Below are 10,016 nucleotides of genomic sequence, written 5' to 3'. Positions count from 1 at the left end.
TTAGAAGTCGCAAGTGAAATAGAACAAGCAGGGGACTCCCAGCCGGGTGGTGTACCGGCCGCCGGGCCACCGGCTGGGAAAACATGTCAAAATCAGAAATTCCATAAAACTTACAGTGCACTCCCAGCCGGTCAGTAGACCGGCCGCGATCACCCGGCTGGGACTACAGCCAAATTTCAAAAACTCATAAAAACCTTTAGTGCACTCCCAGTAGGTCACCCATTGCCGGTCACCCTAGTGGGAATACAGCCAAATTTCCAAAAACACAAAAAAAACCTTCAGTGTACTCCCAGCCGGTCACCCGGCCGCCGGTCACCCGGCTGGGAATACAGCCAAAACTCAAAATCACCTAAAATACTCAGTGTACTCCCAGCCGGTCAGTAGACCGGCCGCCGGTCACCCGGCTGGGACTACAGCCTTTCTAAAATATGCTCAAAACTTACAGGAAACTCCCAGCCGGTCAGTAGACCGGCCGCCGGTCCACCGGCTGGGACTACAGCTACACGGGTTCAATGCAAAAACATTTCCAAACCATTTGAAACCAACAAACATCATTTCCTGTCAATTGTTTACGTATCCTAGCATGATTCTAACTCGGAAAAACAACATATTTAAGCATGTGAATGGGGAATTTTCGGATTCAAGGGGTACAACATGAGCTTTTCATCTAAACATGTGAGAATTGCAAACAAGCATGACATTCAACTACCAAATTAGCACCAATCATGAAAGATACAACTTTTAACATACATATGAGATTATAACTATATAAAACCACACAATTTTAACATAAAAGTCGAGTAACCCATCACCGTTACCTTTTTGCACTTCAATCTTCCAAAGACTCGTCAATGATGTAGCTATCCTCCTCCGGGTTGTCCAAGTTCTCCCTTAGAAACAAGGGAAATGAGAAAAGGAAGAGAATGGCGCGAAAAGGAACGAGATTGGTGAAGAATTGAGTGAGATATGGTGATTTTAGGGTTAGTAAGGGAAGGTTCAACAATGGTGGGGTGGTTGTTGGGAAATTTCAGAAATTACAAGTGAGGGAGATGAAGTTGTGAGGGTTTAGGTGAGGTTTTGTGTAGAGAAAAGAGGGGAAAAAGGCCCATGAGTCAAGTTAAGCCCAATAACTCAAAATGAGTCGGTATCCACTAGAATTTTCGTCCCAAGTCTACTATAACTCGAGTCGGAGAATAATATTATTAAAATCTACACTATTATTACCGTTACATGGCTACGGCTATATTTTATGAAAATAAGCTTTAAATAAAATTATTTAATAAAAATCGCTTAAAAGTTTATTTGAAAATATAAGGAAAGTGCGGGGTGTTACAATCATCCCACCTTTTAAAAAGTTTCGCCCTCGAAACTTGAAACGAAAAGGCATTACCTTAAGAAAACAAACTAGGGTACTTGACACGCATGGAAGCCTCCGGCTCCCAAGTCTCTTCTTCTACATCACCACACTTCCACAAAACCTTCACCAAGGGCACCACTTTGCTCCTTAGCTTCTTCTCCTTCTTATCCAAAATCTTAATCGGTCTCTCCTCGAAGGAAAGACTAGGCTCAAGCTCGGGAATCTCATTTTGCAACACATGACTAGGGTCGCTAATGTACTTCCTAAGTTGAGAAACATGAAAGACATCATGAACTTTACCCAAACTCGGGGGCAAATCCAATCTGTAAGCCACGGCACCAATCCTTTTTATCACTTCATACGGTCCAATGTACTTCGGACTCAACTTCCCTTTAACTCCGAATCTCTTTACTCCTTTCATCGGGGACACTTTCAAGAACACCTTATCTCCAACTTCAAACTCCAAGGGTCGACGGCGAACATCGGCATAGGATTTCTGGCGATCTTGGGCGGCTTTCATTCTTTCACGGATGAGCTTCACTTGATCAATCGTCTCGGCTAACTTGTCGGGTCCTAGATCACGAACATCACTTGCTTGGTCCCAACAAATTGGACTACGGCATTTCCTTCCATAAAGGGCTTCATAAGGGGCCATCTTGATAGAAGCATGATAACTATTGTTGTAAGAAAATTCCACCAAAGGTAAGCTGTTCTCCCAACTAGAATGAAAATCAAGGGCACAAGCACGCAACAAGTCTTCTAGAGTTTGAATTGTCCTCTCGGATTGTCCATCGGTAGCGGCATGAAAAGCGGTACTCATCAACAACTTACTACCCATAGCATCTTGCAAAGCTTTCCAAAATCTTGAACAAAACCTCGGGTCACGATCCGAAACGATCTCCTTAGGAACACCATGGTAACGAACGATCTCTTCAACATAAGCACTAGCAAGACGGTCTAAACTCCAAGTCTCTTTGATAGGAATGAACCTAGCACACTTGGTCAACCTATCCACAACAACCCATACGGCATCCTTTCCACCAACGGTCTTAGGCAAAGCCATCACAAAATCCATGGAAATGGACTCCCACTTCCATAAAGGAACATCCAACGGTTGTAGCAAACCACCGGGTCTCTTATGCTCAATCTTCACTTGTTGACAAGTAAGACATCTTCCAACATATGACACGATGTCATTCTTCATGTTAGGCCACCAAAACTGAAACTTCAAATCTTTATACATCTTGTCTCCTCCGGGGTGAATCGAATAAGGGGATAAATGAGCTTCGTCTAGAACTCTCTTTCTCAAGTCAACGGCGTCGGGCACAAACATGCGTCCTCGGTAACGAAGGTAACCTCTAGCATCAATCTCACAATCCTTTGCTTTCCCTTCAAGAAGCTTGGCTTGAAAACTTTTAAATGTAGCGTCGTCCACAAGGCTATCTAGAATCTCACGGTGAAGAACGGGCTCGGCAACCATAGCACCAAGATAATCAAAACCACTCTCTACAAGTTGCAAACCTAATTTACGAAACTCGGTACAAAGGTCATCGGGGAGCACACGAATAGCACTCAAGGAATGAGTAGACTTCCTACTAAGGGCATCGGCAACCACATTTGCCTTTCCTTCATGATACAACAACTCCATGTCGTAATCATTCACCAATTCCAACCATCGTCGTTGTCTCATATTCAAATCCTTTTGGGTGAAGATATACTTCAAACTTTTATGATCGGTGTAGATACGGCAATGAACTCCAATGAGGTAGTGTCTCCACATCTTCAAAGCATGAACAATGGCGGCTAACTCCAAATCATGAGTGGGATAGTTCACCTCATGAACTCTCAATTGTCGCGAAGCATAGGCAACAACTCTTCTACTTTGCATGAGAACACAACCCAAACCCATCTTAGAAGCATCACAAAACACATCAAAATCAACTCCATCCTCGGGCAAGGTCAACACAGGGGCGGTAGTCAACCTCTTCTTCAACTCTTGGAATGCACCTTCACAAGCTTCGGTCCACACAAACTTGGTCTCTTTATTCAAAAGTTGAGTCATCGGTCTAGCAAGCTTGGAAAAATCTTTCACAAAGCGACGGTAGTAACCCGCCAAACCCAAGAAACTACGGATCTCACCAACATCGGTTGGACTCTTCCACTCAATCACGGCTTCAATCTTCGAAGGGTCCACCATGACACCATCCTTAGATATCACATGGCCTAGGAAAGACACCTTAGACAACCAAAATTCACATTTGGAGAATTTGGCAAACCACCTTTGACGACGGAGGATTCCCAAAATGATACGGAGGTGATCGGCATGCTCTTCTTCGGACTTGGAAAAGATGAGGATATCGTCAATGAAGACCACAACACACTTGTCTAAGAACTCACTAAAGGTCCGGTTCATTTGGTCCATGAAGATAGAAGGGGCATTGGTTAAACCAAAGGGCATCACCTTAAACTCGAAATGTCCATATCTCGTGCTAAAGGCGGTCTTAGGGATATCGGACTCGCGAACGGGGATTTGGTGATAGCCGGATCTCAAATCAATCTTGGAGAAAGTAGAAGCACCTTTGAGTTGATCAAACAAATCTTCAATTCTAGGTAGAGGATACTTGTTCTTGATGGTAACACGGTTAAGCTCACGATAGTCAATGCAAAGTCTCATGGATCCATCTTTCTTCTTCACAAAGAGAACGGGAGCACCCCAAGGCGAGGCACTAGGTCTAATGAATCCTTTCTCAATCATCTCATCAAGTTGCTTTCTCAACTCCTTCAACTCGGTTGGCGCCATACGGTACGGGGCTTTAGCAATCGGTCCGGTTCCGGGTACAAGGTCGATAGAAAACTCAACATCACGCTCGGGAGGAATTAGGGCAATTCTTGGGAAAGACATCGGGGAACTCACAAACCACGGGCACTTCTTCGATCCTTGGTAAGGAAGGGGAGGTAGAAGTCACCACACAAAGAAAGATTTGGTAACCTTTCCTCCTCATACTCATCAACTTCAAAGCGGAAATCAATTTCACACCTTCTTGGGAACGGACTCCTCTATAGGACACACGAGTGCCTAACGGACTCTTGTGGTGAATCTTTTGGTCTCTACACTCGAATCTTGCATCATACTTTGACAACCAATCCATACCCAAAATTACATCGAATTCCTCAAGGGGAAAACGAAGTAGGTTAGCGGGGAACAAGGTTCCCGAAATAGAGATAGGAATGTCGGAGAAAGTGAGGGAACAAGAGAACATTTCTCCGGAAGGTAAGGATATAGAAGTTTCCTCACTAGGAATTGGTTCAATGGCTAGCTTTTCCGAGAACTTGGAAGATATAAAAGATAAAGATGCGCCGGTATCAAATAAAATGAGGCAAGGTTGATCAAAAATTGAGAACATACCCGTAATGATATCGGGATGAGCGGCGGCTTCGGCTCGGCTCATGACAAAGATAGTTCCTCTTGGCCTAGCATTTGGAGTAGGAGCATTCTTCTTCTCGGGGCAATCGGCAACACGATGTCCGGGCTTCTTACAATGAAAGCAAGTCAAGGGCTTGCCGTAGCATCCAACTCCGAGGTGTAGAGCTTGTCTACAATGGTAGCACTTACGGTCCTTCTCAAGCTCATTAGTTGGTGCGGGAACTTGTCCTCTAGGTTCTTGAACTCTTGGTCCTTGTCCTCCATGGTCTTGCATCCTTGGCACAAACCTTCTCTTGTTGGCATAGTTTGGAGTAGAAGGCACAAATGGTCTCTTGCCATGAAAGTTAGAACGGTAAGAGTGAGAAGAGGAGTGGATTTTGGAATCTTCTTCAATGGCCTTCAAAGAGCTTTCGGCCCAAATGGCATCATCATAAACTTCCACAAAGGTAGTTGAGCTTCTTCTCACCATGCTTTCCACCTTAGGATTCAACTTGTTCTTGTAGAAGTAGACACGATCCTCTTCATCTTTCACGAACTTGGAGGCACAATGAGCAAGTTCATTAAACTTGTCGGTGTAGGCTTGAATTGATAGCTTCCCTTGTTTGAAGTCCATGAATTCCTTCAATCTTTGTTGCTTGAGCTCCTTAGGGTAGAAGCGGGTCTCCACAAGTGACTTGAAGCGGTTCCAATCAAAGTTGGGGTCTTGAGTAGCGGTAGGACCGGTCAAAGTCCACCACCTATCGGCTTCCTTCACAAGAAAGTGGGAGGCTAACCTCACCTTGTCCTCCTCTCGGGCATCAAAGAGAGAGAAGTTCTTCTCCATATCACGAAACCACTCCGAGAGAGCAACGGGATCCACTTCACCACCATAGGTCTTAGCCTTGTTCCTTGCTAGTTGACTTGCAATCCAAGAATAACTTCCTTGACGGTTAGCTTCGGGTGCAAGGGGAGCGGGTTGAGCATTTTGTTGATTAGCAAGTACTTGAGTGAGGGCTTGCATGATAGCATTTTCCACTTGGGTTGGTCGTGCCATCTTGCACAAGAGCAAACAAGTTAGAACCTAACACAAAACATACACAAGAAGGCTACCAACTTAGGTCCTTAATTCTACCCATCTCTCATTCATTATTCAAGGTCAAGTGAGAATTTTAAGTTGGGGTACACGTGTGTGCGTCGGGAGCAATATATGCTCGATACCAATCGTGACACCCCTCGATGAGGTAACTAAAAGTAACTAGTAAATCGTGGCGGAAACACGAGATTTTTAAAACTTTTAAGACTTCTAATGAAGTCCAACGCGGGGCATCACCAACACGATAAATAAGTTTAGTTAGTTAAGTTTAAGTTTACAACACAAGTCTATTTATTGGGGAAAAGATATCCCACGAATTAACATAAGTTCAAGAGTAGGTGAGTCTATTATGTAATAACTAATAAGGTCCGAGGTAAGAACTCGCTAGCTCACACGGTCTTGCCCACTTAAGCTTCATCACCAACCTGTCATTCATAATAAATATGAAAGCCACAGTCAGTGGGGAGTAACTCAGGGTTCTCCCAGCCACAATATGTCAAAATACAAGAATTTAAGAATTTAATTAAATAAACAAGCATGAGAGTAAAATACTTACGATGACGAGAGGATCATGATTAGCACACAAAATACAACAAGAGTAGTTACGCATAAATGAGAGAAGAATTATTAGATCAAGCTGTCACATATCAACCCGACTCACATGTAAGACAATTTACAAAGTATAGACTCAAACAAGACAACCCTCTAGACTCCAACCTCTTGGTAGGACGACGATCATAATACGGTCCTAGTCTAAACCTGGCCAGACTCTCGGGATGGACGACACCCGATTCGACAAACGATACCAAATCGTATCCAAGACTCGAAATATGGTACACCTAACCGTGCCCGAAACTCGAGTAACCTCAAGCGGAACCTTGTCACCTAACCGTGACCCCCGGTCCAAAAAAGGCGGAAGGAAAAGTAGCCCAACTCGGAAACAATGGCACTTAACCGTGACCCAATGTCCGAGGGCAAATAAATAGGGAATGTCGAGTAGTCTCACAATGTAAAACGTCACACTCGGGTCCGAACAAGAACCATAACCACTATGCATGATCATGACATTAATGAGTTTTAAAGTAACCAATTATCGATAGGAAAGACGATGCATGCATAGCTCAATCATTATTAGAAGTCGCAAGTGAAATAGAACAAGCAGGGGACTCCCCCGGTAGGGTGGTGTCCGGCAAGCCACCACCGGGCCGGGAAAACATGTCAAAATCAGAAATTCCATAAAACTTACAGTGCACTCCCAGCCGGTCAGTAGACCGGCCGCCGGTCACCCGGCTGGGACTACAGCCAAATTTCAAAAACTCATAAAAACCTTTAGTGCACTCCCAGCCGGTCACCCGGCTGCCGGTCACCCGGCTGGGAATACAGCCAAATTTCCAAAAACACAAAAAAAACCTTCAGTGTACTCCCAGCCGGTCACCCGGCCGCCGGTCACCCCTACTGGGAATACTGACCAAAACTCAAAATCACCTAAAATACTCGGTGTACTCCCAGCCGGTCAAGAGACGGCCGCGCGTCGAGAGAGCCGCCACATCACCGGTGGGACTACTGACCTTTCTAAAATATGCTCAAAACTTACAGGAAACTCCCAGCCGGTCAGTAGACCGGCCGCCGGTCCACCGGCTGGGACTACAGCTACACGGGTTCAATGCAAAAACATTTCCAAACCATTTGAAACCAACAAACATCATTTCCTATCAATTGTTTACGTATCCTAGCATGATTCTAACTCGGAAAAACAACATATTTAAGCATGTGAATGGGGAATTTTCGGATTCAAGGGGTACAACATGAGCTTTTCATCTAAACATGTGAGAATTGCAAACAAGCATGACATTCAACAACCAAATTAGCACCAATCATGAAAGATACAACTTTTAACATACATATGAGATTATAACTATATAAAACCACACAATTTTAACATAAAAGTCGAGTAACCCATCACCGTTACCTTTTTGCACTTCAATCTTCCAAAGACTCGTCAATGATGTAGCTATCCTCCTCCGGGTTGTCCAAGTTCTCCCTTAGAAACAAGGGAAATGAGAAAAGGAAGAGAATGGCGCGAAAAGGAACGAGATTGGTGAAGAATTGAGTGAGATATGGTGATTTTAGGGTTAGTAAGGGAAGGTTCAACAATGGTGGGGTGGTTGTTGGGAAATTTCAGAAATTACAAGTGAGGGAGATGAAGTTGTGAGGGTTTAGGTGAGGTTTTGTGTAGAGAAAAGAGGGGAAAAAGGCCCATGAGTCAAGTTAAGCCCAATAACTCAAAATGAGTCGGTATCCACTAGAATTTTCGTCCCAAGTCTACTATAACTCGAGTCGGAGAATAATATTATTAAAATCTACACTATTATTACCGTTACATGGCTACGGCTATATTTTATGAAAATAAGCTTTAAATAAAATTATTTAATAAAAATCGCTTAAAAGTTTATTTGAAAATATAAGGAAAGTGCGGGGTGTTACACTTAGTGCCTAGCCCACCTTAGTCTTATTAGTAGTTTTATCAGACTGTATCTTTTGGTCATATTTTTGGAGGCTTTGTTTTAATTCCAGTTGTAATCTCGCTATAAACATTTTAATAAAGTACTGTGTTTCTTTCCTTTGTTATCTACTGCCTCGGGTTTCCGAGATGGTAACACCGTCATTTATCTGAGGAGTCCTAGTTCAGGCCCTTATATAAATGGGGGTGTTACAACTTCAGAAAACCAGTCCTTTGAAGAGGACATTGTAACACCCCCATACTCCAAGTGCCTTACCAGGACCACTCAGGTATGAAGACATTACCATCTCGGTTACCCGAGGCAATGATAATCAAACAACAATGAAGAAACAACGTTTATTATAAATGATTAACGAATAGTTACAATCCTCAAAACCAAACCAAAAGTACGATACATGTTCTCAAACTGACTGTTCTAACTAAAATGTAAATAAACTAAAAACTACAATGAAGACTCCTATCATCATGTCGTGGCATCCGGCTATCCCAAAGACTCATCTCAATACCGCTCAATATCTGCTCACCATCCCCGAATGGATCACCGCAGTTTACAAAACAACACCGGGTCATACTAATCACACAATCAATATAAACAACAATGATAAGATAAACAGATGCCTTAATCGTCACACACACACACACAACCAACCAATTCCCATCATCTCAATATCGATCGTCCCTTTGGACCAGCCCCGCGATGGGGGACCGCAGCCGTACCCACCAAATCCCCGCTCCACATAGTGAGCGATAACCCCGTCCATTAATGTGCACATCCCTTCTGTGGCGGGTTCCATAGAAGGCGAAACTAGGGCGTGAAGTCACTCCCGCAAGTGACCCCACTCGCCCGAGGCCACGCCTCGCGAACCATCAACAACGATCACAACCACAATTACAAAGACAATTATTATTTCAAACAACCAAATACAATACATCAACCAATATCCCATTATGGGACTAATACCGAGTAGGAAATCCTACCTGGTATGCACACAATCGACGGTCTCTCTCTCCTGAGTCAAAAGCCTCTTCTATGAACCCTCCTCCTATCATACAACACATAGAGGCTACCACATCACATACTACACATAAAACCCCTAATCTCTAAATTAGGGTTTAACCAAATCAAAGGAAATACGATAAAAAGGGTACATAGATCTTACCCTTGACGCAAGGAACTCAACGGTACGAACAACGACAAGAACTGACCGTCTGAACTCCAGGAATTGCTAAGAATGCGATTAAGAAGATGAACTTGTTTGCTTTCTCTCTTAAACAGGAATTTAGGTTTTGTAAAAGTGATTTAGAATAATGACGATGAAGCTTAAATACCTTAATCGCATAATTAACAAAACCCGAGAAAACTCCCCGTAAAACCTGACACTCGATCGAGTACCCAAGGTACTCGATCGAGTACCCCCTTACTCGATCGAGTGCCCCCTTACTCGATCGAGTACCCAACAGTCGAAACTATTTTATTTCGCAACTTACCCTTACTCGACAGAGTAAGGCCTACTCGATAGAGTACCCCAAGACTTATAAATACGGAGTATTACAGACATTCCTTCTGATCTTGAAATTTCAATTGAAATCACATTCCCTGAGATTAACAGCCACAGAAGAATACTTTTATACCTCCTAATAA

This window comes from Silene latifolia, chromosome 2 (genome assembly GCF_048544455.1).
Source record: "Silene latifolia isolate original U9 population chromosome 2, ASM4854445v1, whole genome shotgun sequence".
Classification (NCBI taxonomy): domain Eukaryota; kingdom Viridiplantae; phylum Streptophyta; class Magnoliopsida; order Caryophyllales; family Caryophyllaceae; genus Silene; species Silene latifolia.
This window is presented reverse-complemented; position numbering follows the sequence as displayed.